This window comes from Arvicanthis niloticus, chromosome 1 (genome assembly GCF_011762505.2).
Source record: "Arvicanthis niloticus isolate mArvNil1 chromosome 1, mArvNil1.pat.X, whole genome shotgun sequence".
In the NCBI taxonomy this organism is placed as follows: Eukaryota; Metazoa; Chordata; class Mammalia; order Rodentia; family Muridae; genus Arvicanthis; species Arvicanthis niloticus.
This window is the reverse complement of record NC_047658.1, coordinates 158,696,154-158,712,457: the sequence shown is the minus strand read 5'-3', so window position 1 is coordinate 158,712,457 and position 16,304 is coordinate 158,696,154. Positions and strand designations below refer to the sequence as shown.

The following is a 16,304-nucleotide window of genomic DNA, read 5'->3' as shown; positions in this document are numbered from 1 at the left end:
AAATGTCAGCCAGGGATTATAGAACAAATAGAGTATGTTTGTTGAGAGCTACAAGCCAATTTGATGGTTTCCCTCTTCTTGAATGAACTTTCCTCATGCCGTGGTCTGAAGCCTATCAGTGTGTTACATTTTGGAAATGTACATATTGATGTGTTCAGTGGATAGTATGGGCAAACAGTGTTTATCTTATTTCACCGAAAGCTAACGGGGGTGTGCATTTTCTAATCCGAATGACTTATGTGGAGGAGACTGGTTACGCAGGTCTAACTCGGATTGCAGCTGCCACATATACTTCTCAATACTTCTGGGGGAGTGATAGCTTTTTAATACATCCAAGTCTTAGCCTCATTCGATTAGTAGGTTTTGGATTATTGATTTCAGTTTGATATGCCTTGGTGTCAGCAGGGTCAGCCTCAGAGTCCTATGACCTACGCAGCTATTTAGAAGGTCTCTTCACTTGGCTTAATACTTTCAAGACAGCAGTTTGTGGCTCAAACTTTTTCATACATTCTAAATAATGAGCTCTAAATTTTAATCTTTCACTGGGTCCTGCAAATTATGTAACCAGATGGGGAGTTAGCACCCTGCTGAGGAATAGCTCAGGATGGTCAGGGTCTGATGAAGAAAGGAATACAGAGCTTGTCTTTGAATTAACAGTAGGCCTAGTTCTTGGTTTTACCAATTGGAAATGAATGAATGAATGAATAAAATAGCTACCATACTAACTTTCAAATTCTTATAATACTTCAACAAAGTGATGTGCAGAAAGACATAGTGTGAGCTGTAAGCAATCCTATGCATATATTAGTAACTGTCCACTGGTTCTATTTTTTACAGGCATGAAGTCAAGTCATGCTGTATAGTAAGTTTATCAATAGTGATGTGTGTGTGGCTGAAGAGCATCCAAGCAGAAGAAAATTATCCAATCTCAGTTTATCTTCTAGAGACTTCTACTTGTTGAGATATGTATCCCAGGGCTTGGGCATTGTGATGTTATTGTTTTAATTCCGCTGTTTACCTTACAAACTATTAAATCTGATCTTAAAGAAGGAAGAAGCCATCTTGGTAATGGTGAATTTAATGAGATCTTTGAATTTGTATTAAGTCTGGAAAAACTGAAAGCCCCCAGCTGTGCCCATCTGAAAATTAACTTTTAAAAAGTGCTCACCTCCTGTCAAACATTATATTTTATTTTAATATTTTATTATATGCTTCTTTGTGAATGGTGTGTGTGTGTGTGTGTGTGTGTGTGTGTGTACAACCTGACTAGGAAATCTTTGCAATAATGGACTTTCAGCTCACCACAAATTCTCATAAAACACGGATCATTCAACAAACAGTTTCATGAAAACCATTTCTCGATAGATTTTTTGACAAGTGATGAAATTAAAAAAGTCGGTTCAGCTCTGCCAAATGTATCTAAGAACACAAACGTTGCATGCTGGCCAACTCATCAGGCTCTCAGTAAGGTCCTGTGAGCGTCAGCTCACCTGTGTCTAGGCTGGGAACACAGCTTTCACTATCTGCCTGGGAACTCATCATTGCAGGATGGATACATTTGTTGTAACCATCCCATGTGGTAGCTGTGAGAAGAACGTTGTATACACGTGGAGGGCAGTACCTGGGTCTCTTTTCCTGTTCTACAAACTGGGACTCTGGGTGAGTGAGGAAAACTGTAAGTTAAGAGATTGGTAACTGAGCCAGAGATCCTCACTGGAAAAGCAATAGAGACCCAGAAGTCATTTAGCAACATCAGAAAATGTGCTCAGAGACAGGATAAGTCTAAAGATTGGAACTGGATCATGCTGTTTGGGAAATGCTAGCAAGAATGGTCTCCTTTTAGTTAAAAGTTGACCTGGTTTGTGGAGGGATAAGGAGAAAGGAAAAAATACACAATGTTTTTCTCTTTCAAGTCTGTGTTTATTATAGAAATGGGGGATATTTGAACATACAGATGGAAGAGCAGAGGATTCAATGTTGATAGATTTCCAAAGTGAGCAGCTTGGGATCCCAGCCAAGTAGGCGGGAACTTACCCCACCTATATGTCATTGTTGGGTGAGCTTCCTCTGTTATGCATACTGAATGGGAGGTTCCCAGGCATGCTGAGCGGCTGTATTTTAAAGGCAAGCACAAAGGTAATCATGACCTATATAACTACATAATCTACTATTGATATTTAGGTGGGAATTTGCAACTTGCTTTTAGTCAGTAGATTTTTGTCAAGAAAAAAAAAAAGAATACTTTTGTATGTCACTGCTGTTTCAAGAGTTGCTTTTTTGTTTAGACAAATATTTGAACTGATTTGTGTAGCAGGGTACTTATTCTGCTACATTGTATTCACAGTGGAGCTCAGTGATTAGGCAGTAGAAGAGGAGGTGGAGCTGGGAGAAGAGAGGAAGGGGAGAGAAGAAAAAGAGGAAGGGGAGGGGAGAAGCAGAGAAACCGGAGGAGGAAAAGGAGGCTATCAACCATGGAGAACCACAGATGGGTCAAAAGCTGTCCTGGGTTGTAACTTCTATCAAAAGGTCAGATATTGGGTAACAACTCCTATTGTGTGGGCATCTTGTTAACTGAACATTTCTAAATATATAAATTCTTTAGATAATCATTAAGCTTTAAGAGTCTCATGTCTACCGGGTACTGCGTGATGGCAGATATTGTCTGGGGTTCAGCTGAGCTTTGTGGATGCTGCATGGGGGATTGGCAGAGCCATCCCCAGCACTGGTGTCTCGTGGGTGCCAGGGCCTGTGCATCTAGCTAGCCGGAGCCTCAGTCAGAGCCGAGGAGCCATGGGAACATGGTGGCTGCCTGGGAACAAGCTGAACCGGGCACCGTTTTCTAAATATATCCCCTACAGATTTGTCTGGGGCGTTAGACTTAATCAGATATACATTTTAGAAGAACGATGTAGCCTTCCAGAGGGCTTGAGGAAATAAATAGGAGGAAGTCATATGGAGAGGCATGCACAGCACACAAGTATTGACAAACTCTGGACTTGAAGCTTCCTTCTAGCCAATGGGAACAGAAAGCTAGGTGTCCAAAGCACAGAGGTATAAGGAGCTGTCCTGGTGATCTGAGTGAGCACGTCCACCTTGAATTATCTCTATATGTGAGAATTCACATAGACACATTTATGCCTTTTGGACCCCTTTGGGATAAGAGATTTTAGTAAATTAAGTCTAGATTCTGGCTCAAATTAACTGTAAATCCTATTGCATTATATATTATACTAATCTGTTATATAGCCAGAGAAATGAACAAGGTATTTATATTTTACATTTCAAGTGTTAGCCTCTCTACAAGTGTCCCCTCTGGACATCCTCTATCCCATCCACCCTCTTCCTGCCTCTATGAGGGGGCTTCTCCACCCACCCACCCACTCCTGCCTTCCTGCCCTGGCATTCCCTACACTGGGGCATTAAACCCCACAGGACCAAAGGCTGCTTCTCTCATTAATGTCCAACAAGGTCATCCTCTGCCACATACACAGCCGGAGCCATGAGTCCCTCCATGTGTACTCTTTGGTGGGTGGTTTAGTCCCTGGGAGCTCTTGGGGGTCTGGTTGGTTGATATTGTTATTCTTCATATGAGGATGCAAGCCCCTTCAGCTCCTTCAGTCCTTTCTCTAACTCCTCCACTGGGAACTCCATGCTCAGTCCAATAGTTGGGTATGAGCAGATACCTCTGTATTTGTCAGGCTCTGGCAGAGCGTCTCAGGAGACAGCCATATCAGGCTCCTGTCAGTAAGCATTTCCTGGCATTCACAATAGTGTCTGGGTTTGGAGACTGTATATGGGATGTATGCCCAGGTGGGGCAGTCTCTGGATGGCCTTTCCTTCCGTCTCTGGTCCACACTTTGTCTCCATATTTCCTCCTGTGATTATTTTGTTTCCCCTTATAAGAAGCACCGAAGCATCCACACTTTGGTCTTCCTTCTTTTTGAGCTTTATATGTGAATTGTATCTTCGGTATTCTGAGCTTTTGGGCTAATAATCCATTTATCAGTGAGCACATACCATGTGTGTTCTTTTGTGACTGAGTTACCTCACTCAAGACCCAGTTTTACCACTCCTGGGCATATACCCAGAAGGTGCTCCAACATGTAATAAGGACACATGCTCTACTAGGTTCATAGCAGTCATATTTATAATAGCCAGAAGCTGAAAACAACCCAAATGTTCCTCAACAGAAGAATGGATACAGAAAATGTGATACATTTACACAATGGAATACTACTCAGCTATTAAAAACAATGACTTCATGAAATTCTTAGGCAAATGAATGGAACTTGAATGAGATATTTTTTATAAGGCAATTTGATGAGGCAGGAATTACTCCAGGCCTCAGCACTAACCTGGCAGGGTCTTGTCTTTTTTTCTGCTGTGGCATATGCATTGTATATGCATATACACTTGTAAGTTCTTTTTCTTTAAATTTAAAATAGATTTTTTTTCACACAGTATATTCTGGTCATGGTTTACCATCTCCCAACTCCTCCCAGATCCTACGCCATTTCCACCTCACCCAAACTCACACCCTTTCTTTCTTGTGAGTTTATAAATTCTTGATTGAAGACCAGATTGCTGCGGCAGCTCACTGTTGTCTCTTCCTGGCGTTAGAACTCTTCTGTTTCAATTTAGTGCTTATCCTATGCTTTAGTGCATTGTATCTCATTTACTTATACATTCTATGACTCAGAACTATATTTCCTCTCTCCTTCCTTCCTTCCTTCCTTCCTTCCTTCCTTCCTTCCTTCCTTCCTTCCTTCCTCCTTCTTCATCTGCCTTAAGCATTGAGAGATCATATTTAGGAAATAACTAAGATTACATTATATTTCAATATCACTAGCTATAAGGCACCCAGAGAACTTAGAAGTGAATATACATCCGCTGTCTTTGCAGGTGGGAGAACCAGAGAGTGGAAGGAAAGCACGCAGCTAAGAGGTAAAGGCAGGAGTTGTTCAGGCAAGTAAGACAGGCTGCATTTTCAAGTAGCTTAAATCAGAGGTCAAGGGAAATGCAGGGTCCCACATCTTGACAGGTAATAAATCAAGCCTCCCCATCAGCTATTTTTTCTCAACAATGAATTGGATTTATAAAAAAAAAAAAAAAAAAAAAAAAAGAAGAAGAAGAAGAGATCTCTTGGCAGGAATATCTGACACATATCAGGCACTGACGCTCCTCTGAACCCTGACAGCTGCAGCTTTGACATGCTTCTTCAAGGATGTACAAGTTGGCTAACAGTTCAAATTCTAACAGGTTTCTAGCTTTAGGAAGTTGATTCCCATTTTTATTTACTAAATCTCACCTTTGTTGAGTAAGTGATGGAATAATAAATATTCTGATATAAAGTCGCTAGGAGAGGCACGACCATATATCGAAGTCTTTCTGTTGAATGAAATTCAGTGTTATTGACTTCTAGACTTCCATTAATATATGACATGTACCACTTTCAAAGTACATTTTAAATATTTATCTTGATCTTCTAGCAACCAGTCTACTTAATGCAACTGACTTCTTTTTCTCATACTTGACTACTTTGTTCCGAGGAATAGCCCTGGACTTTTGGCTTCTTTATGGGTTCTTTTTCTTTTATCACTCTTCTCCATAATTATTTCCAGTCCCCCCTAATACTAGGTAGGATATGAAGAAGGCTAGAGGGGAAAGAGGGCATCAGTTTTATTAGACTAGTTCCTGCTGATTAGGGCATCGGATTCCTAAATGCAATGATGCAATGTTGATCTTCATTGATGGAATCTCCAGTTATTAACTAGCAATCATCATCATCATCATCATCATCATCATCATCATCATCAGAAGCAGCAGCCACCAACCCCCTCAGGCTCTGGCATTTTTATACCCTGTCAAGAGTATACCCCAGAATTTCAAATGTCATACACTTGCAGGAACTATCTGTAGCTTGCAAAACCATACCCCTGCCAGGCCCCAGGCAAATCATAGTCTGCTGTTGTGGACACTCTGAAACAGTCCCATATTACACACCTGGGATTCAAACAAAAACATATTCCTGTAACATTTCTATATTTAAAGAAACCAAACTTCTTACTACACATAGGTCATGATTTTTACATCATTTTACATATACATGTATTATCATTTTTTAGTTGTGTGTGTGTGTGAGAGAGAGAGAGGCAGAGAGATACAGAGAGACAGAGCGACAGAGATGTAGATGTGTACAGTGGATCACGTGCATGTATGTATGTGGATATCAAGGATGATGTCTGATGCCTGACTCTGCTGCTCTCTGCCGTATTCCCTTGAGACAGGGTTTTTCACTAAACCATATTTGCTAAGCTGGTTGGTCAGCAAGTCCAAGGATTCCCCTCTCACCATCTCTCTTTTCCAATACTGTTACAGGATTAAACATCCACTCTTGGCTTCTTCTCAATGTCCTGAGGATTTCCCAGCTCAGATGCCTATGCTGGTGTAGGGAGCTCCTTACCCACTGACCCAAATCTCTATTCCCTCTACTTACCATACTGTCAGAAACGTTTTCTTGACAGACCCAAAGCCCCTGGATCTGTTGGTGTTAGGATCTCTCATTACCACACAGTCAGTTAGTGTTCCCCATTGCTCAAAATGGCTCCTCAGACTCTCATCGGTTGTTTTGAAGCTCAGCCCTCCGATGAAGAGCTTCCACAGCTGTTCTGGCTCCTTGGAAGACTCTTAGACATGACGCAGGGTGATGAGAGCCTTCAGCGATGCTTCCTTCAGCAGCATCAAAGAGCAGAAAGGAATAAGATAATGAACATGTCCAGCAGCCTACCTTCTGCAGGGGTTTTGGGTTTGTCATATATGCCACTGTGGAGGAAGTGGATGCTGCCATGAATGCATGACCACACAAGGTGGATGGAAGAGTTGTGGAACCTAAGAGAGCTGTGTCAAGAGAAGACTCTCAGAGACTAGGTGCCTACTTAATTGTGAAAAAGATCCTTGGTGGTATGAAAGAAGATTAGTTTGAGCAGTATGGTATGGGGAGCCGACAGAAGGCGGCTATCGTCCTTGCAGCCATCTTGAGCCATATACCCTGACAAAAGACTTGTTTTCAACAGCCTACAAGAGCTGAGCACACTCTGATAACATCTTGTCTTAGATACCGAGGATTTCCCTTGGGTGTGTGAGACTTAAAGGCATGACTTAAGAAGTGAGGCTTATAAGAAGTGAGAGGCAGACAGAAGAGAGCATCTTAGAACTTGAGGCTTAGAACTAGGGACTTAGACCAGGAACTTGGAACTTGAGACTTGAAACTAGAGACTTGGACTTGACTAGAAACTACGAACTAGAGACTTGGGACTAGGAACCTTGGAAAGAGAGAAGCCAAGAAACTGGAGGAGAGAGAGACATAGGAATAAACGGGATTGAATCACACTCTGTCTGATCCTCACACTCTCTCTTGCTGAACCCTGACCCGTGGACCAAAGCAGCAGTACAAGCCGGAACAATTTAGTCCCCAAGCTTGGGGCAGTGCAGGCTCTAACAATTTAGCCCCCAAGCTTTAGGCAGTGTGGGTTCCAACATTTGGCAGCAAGGTCCCCAACAGTATGGGAAAATCGAAGTGATGGAAATTATGACTGACAGAGGCAGTGGAAAAAAAGAAAGGCTTTGCTTTTGTCCCCTTTGATGACCATGACTCTGTGGATAAGACTGTTATTTAGAAATACCATACTGTGAATGGCCACAACTGTGATGTAAGAAAGGCTCTGTCGAAGCAAGAGATGGCTAGTGCTTCATCCAGCTGGAGAGGCCAAATAGCTGGAAACTTTGGTGGTGGTCATGGAGGCAGCTTTAGTGGCAATGACAATTTTGGTCGAAGGGGGAACTTCAGTGGAAGTGGTGGCTTTGGTGGCAGCCATGGTGGTGGTGGATATGGTGGCAGTAGAGATGGCTATATTGGATTTGGCAATGATGGAAGCTACAATGGTGGAAGCTACAGTGATTTTGGCAATTACAACAATCAGTCTTCAGATTTTGGACCAATGAAGGGAGGAAACTTTGGAGGCAGGAGCTCTGGCTCTCATGGTGGCAGAGGCCAGTACTTTGCTAAACCAGGAAACCAAGGTGGCTATGGAGGTTCCAGCAGCAGCAGTAGCTATGGCAGTGGCAGGAGGTTCTAATTACAGCCAGGAAACAAAGCTTAGCAGGAGAGGAGAGCCAGAGAAGCGACAGGGAAGCTACAGGTTACAACAGATTTGTGAACTCAGCCAAGTACAATGGTGACAGGGCCTAGCTGCTACAGAGAAGACATGCCTCGTGTGTGGGCAAAGTCTCCAGGACTGTATTTTTGACTAATTGTATAACAGGTTATTTCAGCTTCTGATCTGTGGAAAGTGTAAAGCATTCCACCAAAAGGTTTTACTGTAGATCTTTTCCACCCATGCTGTTGATTGCTAAATGTAATAAATCTGATCACGGTGCTGAATAAACGGTGCTGAATAAACGTGTCTTTAAAAAAAAAAAAGAAAAGAAACATTTTCTTACAGAGTGGCAGAGCTATGTGAAACAATGGTATCTATCACCTTAGCATTTAAAACTGACTAGTATTTAATTGTGCATTCTAGTTCAAATTACATAAAAAGCGAGTTTTTAATTGTTTAACATAAAGACATTTCTCTCTTTTCTTGAATTACCTTCTCAGGGTAAATGTCACAAATTGCAATGTTGGATCAGTGGGTTGAAATAATAAACAAGGCTTGAGTTTTTAGATTTTAATCCAATTTAAATAAAGTGTACAAGGTGCATTTGCCCTCCATTTTATGGACTGGGCAATTGGTCCTGAGTGTGAAGTGGTTCTTGGGGTCAGGCAGCCAGTGATTGGCAGGGTCATCCTATAACATATTTATTTCCTGATTCAGTTTTTTTCTTTTACATAGGAAAAATCCAAACACTTTCATTTATTTGGTTTTAAAAATACTTCCCCTTTTTTTCATGTGTTTGTATGGGTGGTATGAATGTGTACATACATAGTCAGCATGTGTGTGGGAGCATGTGTGTGGGAGCATGTGTGTGGGAGCATGTGTGTGGGAGCATGTGTGTGGGAGCATGTATGTGGGAGCATGTGTGTGGGAGCATGTGTGTGGGAGCATGTGTGTGGGAGCATGTGTGTGGGAGCATGTGTGTGGGAGCATGTGTGTGGGAGCATGTGTGTGCATACATGTGGCAGTCCAAAGTCATGTCAGAAGTCTTCCCCACTTTCTCTCCTACCTTGTCCTTTGGGGCAGTTTCTCAGTCAAACTCAGAACCTACAGATTTGGCTTATCTCCCATGCCAGCTTGTCCCAGGGTCCCCTTTCTTTGCCCTTCCAGGCTGGGATTCTGGGGTTCTGGGCTTCTGATCTCTGATTTATTTGCTGGTGTGGCAAGTAGTTTAACTACTGAGCTGTCTCCCCAGTTCCCTGAATTTCTTTTAAAATTGCACTTAAAAGTCCCTAATTCATGATTTTCCATAGTTAGCTATAATATTTTGGAGGAAGGGTTTCAAAAGAAGATACTGATGGATTCAGTAACTTTAGAGCGCTGTCATTCTATGATACTGAATTAAAATAGATTAACAATGATTAGCACTTACTACGTATCATGACATGACGGGTACGCTGAGGGCTTTAGATCAATTGCCACACTGAGTTAGCTTCACTATGTCTACAAGAATTTTAGTATAGAAGTTCCCACTGACAGTGGCTGGAGAGATTGTCCAGTTGTTTAGCACACTAGACACTCTCACATGGTTTTAATCTAGATTATGAATTCTTATGTCATTCCCCGCCTCTGCCCCCAACTCCAGTATCCTAGTGTCTGTTAGCCCTGAAATCGATGTCTCCTTTTCTCATTGTTAAGCTATGGCCTTGTGGTTTGTGGTTCAAAAAGTCTTTCAAGTTCTGTGACTCATACTCTGACAGCATCAACATCCTGCTCAAAGCCTTTATCAAACATGACCTGACTTTGTTGGGTGGAGCAGATTCCCAGCCAGAACAGATGAGCTGAGGACTCATGGCAACTGTGACTCTGATAAGCAGGAGGGAGGGATGTTCAAACTGCTTAAGGCACAGATTTTTGTGGATGCTACTGTGGATGCCTCTTCCTCTTATCCTTAATGAAAGTAACTGTGTAGGTACTGTTGTTTTCTGATGGGCCTTCCTGATTCAGGAGCAGCCTTTCTGGGAAGATGTTTTTAAATGTCTGTTTCGCTTTGTTCTTGCCCAAGTGAGTTTCACAATTGGTCAGTTACTAAGATCACATTGAAGCTTCTATGAAAGCCAATATGAGACCAGGGCAGACATGAGAAGCATCTCTCACCTCAGAACTCAGTGGGTGAAACAAAATGTTTCAATGTAGGTGCCAGAGAATATCAGCTTGGTTCTTCTGGTTACACACTTATTATTTGGAAAGAATGTGGTCACACTTGGAAGTGAATTTAATAACCATGGTAATATTTCACTTCAAAGTAATTCCTCAAAAATTACTGTAATTAGAACCGCTTGATATAAATATCTTAGAATATGGTAATTGTTTATTGTATTTCCTTATGAAAATTGAATGCTACAATTACCATAATTTGAAATGTATTAGATACATCTAAGCCTCTAATCAATTATTCAATTAAATAAAATTGCTCTCATACCGAGAAACTTATGGTAGCATTTCTTTCTTTAGGTCTTTCCTGCCAGCTTTACTGAAGTCTAATTGGCAAAAAAAGCAATGCACCTAAGGCATGCTGCTAATGCTTACACACACACACACACACACACACACACACACACACACGCACACACATATCTTGTGTATTCTTCTTGGCCTCAGACTCACTATGTAGCTGAGTGTAACCTTTAATATCTGATCCCTCTTGTATTCATATACTGAGTACCGAAATGACAGGCCAAGGTTTTGTCCAGATTTTGGGGTGCTTGGATTAAACCTAGGGGTTCGTATATTCTGTGAAGGTGCCAGATAAAGACCACTTCCAGCCCACACAATCACATTTTCTTTATCTACATATTGTTGATGGATCCTTATATTGTTTCTATAACTTAGTTATTGTGAATAATTCGGCAGTGAACGTGAGAGTTCAGATTACTCTTGACATGCTGATTATATTTTTATTAGGATAAATACTTAGAAACGGGATTGTTGGATGAGACTGGAAGAAGTCTCTTTTCAATTGTTTCAAGAAACTCCACACCAATTTCCTCAGGAATTGTCAACTTACATTTCCACTAATAGTATCTGAGGTTTTCCTTTTTCTGTATTATGTCAACAAATATTTCTAGTTTTGTGATCATAGACATCCCCAAAGGTGATACCTCTTAGTGGTTCTCACTTAGATGGGTCAGACTGAACAGATTTTCATATTCTTGTTGAAAAAAACACAATTCAAGACCATTGTCCATTTTTAATTGTGTTAAACATTTTGCACACTGAATTGTGTGAATCTTCATGTATTCTGGAATTAACCTCTTTTTAGCTATTTCATTTGCAAATATTTTCTCCTATCACATCTGTAGTTTGTTGTTTCTTAATAAATCAAATATGGTCTTGTAGTCTTAGAATTTGGGAAGCTGATCCAGGAAGATTGACTCAAACTTGAAGCTAGACTAGGCTACCAAGGATGTTCTAGGCTAGCCAGAGCTAAGCTGTAAAAACCAGTCTCAAAAACAGTACCTGACTCATATAAAGCCAATTAATATTGGACAAGGATACTATGAATGCATAGTGGGAAAAGAAGAGTCTATTATGTGATGGTTTGAGAGCTTAATATCTATAAGTGTATATTGAAATTCGATCTTTATGCTGGACACAATAATTAATTTGAACATATATTCAAGACAAATATCATACCAAAGTGCTTCTGTTCATCAAATGAAACACACACACACACACACAGAGAGAGAGAGAGAGAGAGAGAGAGAGAGAGAGAGAGAGAGAGAGAGAAAGAGAGAGAGAAAGGGAGAGAGAGAGTAAGAGAGAGAGAGAGAGCAAAAGAGAGAGAGAGGGAGAGAGAGAGAGAGAATCATATTTGCATATATACTGGTATGTTTGTACTTAAACAGGCATGCTTGCACATACATACCAGAACACACCGGAAGACTAAACTTTCCACCAGATGCTGTCAGTAAGCAGTGATTATTTATATCCTTATACCCTGAACTCCGTGATTGACAAGTGAGCCACCGTAAATGCTTTTACACTGGTTCTGGGGATCTAACCCAGAGGCTTCAAAAGAGCACAGAGGCTTCCTTGCTAAGCTTTCTCCCCAGCCCAGCTTTTATAAATTCAGTTTAGGAATGGAGGATTCTTATTTTCGCATGGTGCTTGAGAAAACAGCTTGTAATAATAAAGGTGTAGGTTGAACAGAAACGCAGTGTTTGGTGGACCCAAGGCCCTCATCTCCCCGTCATTATCTGGTCTGTTTTTCCTCCTTCAACTTACCTCTTAGACACTTAGCCTCTTAGACACTTGATTGGCGTCAAAGATGACCCATGTTTTGTCTGTAATATTTCTGTAATAGTTCAGGGGGTTTGTCAGATTAACTTAGAAAGTCATTTCCATATTTGCTTATTGTGAATCATAGAGGACTTCTTTGTCTTAAAAGCGCTGCTTTTCTTGACTTTTTTTCTGGCCCGTTTTTATTTGCTTCCATCCTGGCTTGTGGGAATATGCTTTCATCTGGAACTTTCTCTGCCTTCTCTTGTGTCTTCTCATGATTGGAGTCATTGGGATGTTTTCTACTTTAATTTTCTCGTGGCTAGGTTCAGGTTATTGCAGGAACTGAGATTAACTTCATATGAACATTTACACTTGCCTCCAGAGGTCTATCTGAGAGCCACAGTAGACTGAGTCCTTCACAGGGTCCGATCACGGGGATTGCTTTACAGTCTGCTCTCATTCTTACAGGGCACTGTGTATAAAGGTCACTTTAAGAACTTCACCCTTAACCGCCTTGTTTTCTAGATTATCTTTAAACTCGTGTACGTATGCACACTTAGAAATAAAACTATGCTTTCTGTATCAATTTGTTCACATTCTTTCTGTAATTATCCTTGAGATTTCTCTTTTTGGTGGTCGTTTCCTGATTTTCTCCTCAGTTTTCCCTCCTCCGGTGGGTGTGGGTGAGACAGACTATTTCTGCTAAGACAGGTACTTTGAGGAGATGACTTGTCATCCAGTCCTTCACAACATTTCATCATGACACAAGATACTGAACTTCGCTGGATCCTCTGCTATGGTTTCTGGCTATAAAATCAAATTCCTACCATTATCAGCTGTATGAAGTAGCAAATCTCTAATGAGCTCCAAAAGGCCTTGAAGGTGAACAGCATTTGAAGAAAGATACAAATCTATTTCAAACCAGCATGGAGTATTAAGTGTATCATTGCTGAATACGGAAAAAGAAAATTGTTTTAGTCAATGACAGTGAGGGAAGCTTGTTTAAGAAGATGGGTCGCACATTGTACTCTCAGCTCACTGCTAACAAGATTAGAGTTAATAGATTATCGATCCATTTAATGTTCACTAGCCAGCTAATTTTTTCATCAGCTATGCAATCGGACATCTTTTTTTTTTTCTGTCTTAGAGGCCTATCCAATAGACATCTTTCATCTGCTATTACTATCTAAGATTGGGAAGAAGCTGCTTTGGACGAACTAACCCCTGCTTAGTGCCACTGGCAGCCTATGGCATCGCTGTTCTAGTTGTTGTCAGCTTCTCATTTCTGACGTCTGCTTTATTTTCCCCTCAGGAGGCTGGTAAATCCTTTTTGGAGTAGAAAAGCTCTGGCTTGGAGCCTGGAGATAAGGGTAGACTCTGATTGTATCATCCCCTGCAAACAGCAGCTCTGCCTGACTAAGGCTCCTATTACATGAGATCTTATTCAATATCGTGATGAGGAACTGAAGTGGCAGACGTTTAGCTATCTTCCTGGAGTCTAAGAGACTCTCATCTTTGAATAACAACAAAAGAAATCCTGTGATAGTATGTAAGCCTCAGAGTGTCTGAGTGCTGGTGAGGAAATACTCTATTTAGGAAGAATAAACATCAAATGTCAAACCCTAAGACACATGGGCATATGTGAACTCGTGTGTGTGTGTGTGAATGCATGTGTGTTTGTATGTGTGTATGTATGTGTGTGTGCGAGTGCACATGTGTGCTTACGTGCGCATGTGTGCCTGTGTGTGTGCACACTCACTTATTTGTTCTAGGCTTCTGTGAAATTGAAGCCATGCACCTTTCTTTGTCCTTTATACTGATAAACAGCTGAAAGCCTATTTAGTGTTTGGATTAAAGAGGTTAATGTGTTTCACATCCTATAGAGATGCAGCACACTTTGAGAGGCAGTGTCCTGCTGAGGTTGAGTAGAACTCTTGCTGTCAGGGGAACAGTCAAGCAGAGCAGGTGTTAACAAAGGACTTTGCAATCAAATTCTACCTTTATCTCTGCTGTGTCTTCAAGCCTCCCTATCCCAGAAATGATTTCCCAATCTCCTGAGAATAAAAAAAGGAAACCTTAAGAAACACAGTGGTCTGTAGTCAGATCCTACCTTGGCTGCCCAGCACTGTGAATACTTAGATAAGATTCCAGGTTCCCCTGCCTGTTGGTTCTTTTCTGGAAAATGTGGAAAACGAATAGCAACCCCTTTTCAGTGCCTTCACAAAACTAACTGAGGCGATGTGTGTACATGGTGAGAGAAATGCTTACATAGACACCTCTGGAGAGTGTCTGCCTTTGCTTCTAGGGTGGCAGGTTCTCGTTGCTTCCAGACCAACATGCAATTCTTTTCAGTGTATCCTATTTGGTGTAAATAGTTTCATTTTTATCTTATTCTGGCTTGCTATTTTCTTTACTGAGCTCCAAAGAACAGATGATGATGGTATTAACTGAAATAGCAGAAAGGAAAGGAGACAGCCTTAAGTAGAGACTTGTCTTCCACTTACTCTCTGGTTTCATTTGATTGTAGGCAGGTAAATACAGTAGTTGCCTTTAGTGACAAGAGCAGTTTAAACTCACAGCTCAAGGGTATAATTATGGTGGGTAGTCAAGGTGACAGGAGCTGATTGTATTGAATCCACCATCAGAAAGCAGTGGTGAATCTCCAAGCTCACCTAGCTTTCGCCCTTCAGTGAAGTCTGAGACCCAAGCCCAGGGAATATCATTCTGTTCACAGTTAAGGTACTCCTCCTGTTTTAAATGACCCAGTCAACACCCCACTGGCATTCCTCAGAGGCTAACCTAATCTAAATAACTCCCCATAGATGTTCCTGGAGGCTATTTTCTGAGGTGATTCCAGATCATGTCAAGTAGACAATACATATTCTTTATACTAAGTTAGTAAGTATAAAGCCTTCCATTCATGTAATCAATGATGGATACCTTCTGCATGCTAAGCACTTGTCTAGGTTTGGCGTGAAGGGTAACTTACACAGCTCCTACAGCTGACCACCAAATTCAAGGAGTTGTTAACACAGCTTGAGAAATAACAGCTGGCAATTTGTTACATATAGTAGGGTTTGGGACAATAAGTCCAATTTAATGTGTGGTGCTGAAGCCACAGTGAATATGTGACTTGCTTGTTAGTGCTCACTTCCTGTCCTTCTTGTAAGTTAGTCTTACAAGTCCAAATGGAGTAAGCAGTACATCACAGGTGACATCACATGGTTTTTCATTCCTGACAACTCTATCCACTGAATCAGTGTATTAATTCAACCATGCTCTCTTATTTTACCCTTAGAATTTACATCTGAGATAGAAGCACACATAGATATAAACAGGGTTGGTCACCAGTGACAGATGCTTTCAAACCTACTGATGATGAGGATTCTTCTTTTTTCTTCTCTCAGTTATTCTTTGCCTCGAGCAGCTGCTGGGGTGCCAAGGAAGGTAGAATCGGTCATCTTACAAAGAGCTGGTGGCTTCTGGAACTCTGGGAAAAGCAGTACAGACCGTACAGGAGCCAATGTATAAAATAGACCTATCAGCCTTCTGGAACGTGGTTGTATTGAGTATGAAAGGTCTAACAACGTGAATGAAAAGCTATGGTTGTAAATGGTGTCATTTTGTTGAAATTGCATCAGGCTGAAATGTTTTCTTTATAGCACCATGATAAGAGCTTTGATTTTTTTTTTCTTTGCCATGACTTAATTACCCATGTAGCAGTGGGATAGCTGGGATTTGTGGTGCTGAAGTTCAGACTGATGGATGTGACATATGGGAGCCACAGTACAAATCATTGCATGGGGACATCAATTTCCCGCTTCAGAAATATATGTATCCTCTGCAGGCGAGTCTCAGAGTTGCACA

General features: G+C 41.2%; 1 pseudogene; it reads left to right on the top strand.

The window, feature by feature from the left end:
* Positions 1-230: 230 nt before the first annotated feature.
* LOC117697842 (heterogeneous nuclear ribonucleoprotein A1-like) lies at positions 231-8,241 on the top strand (annotated as a pseudogene).
* The last annotated feature ends 8,063 nt before the right edge of the window (positions 8,242-16,304 follow it).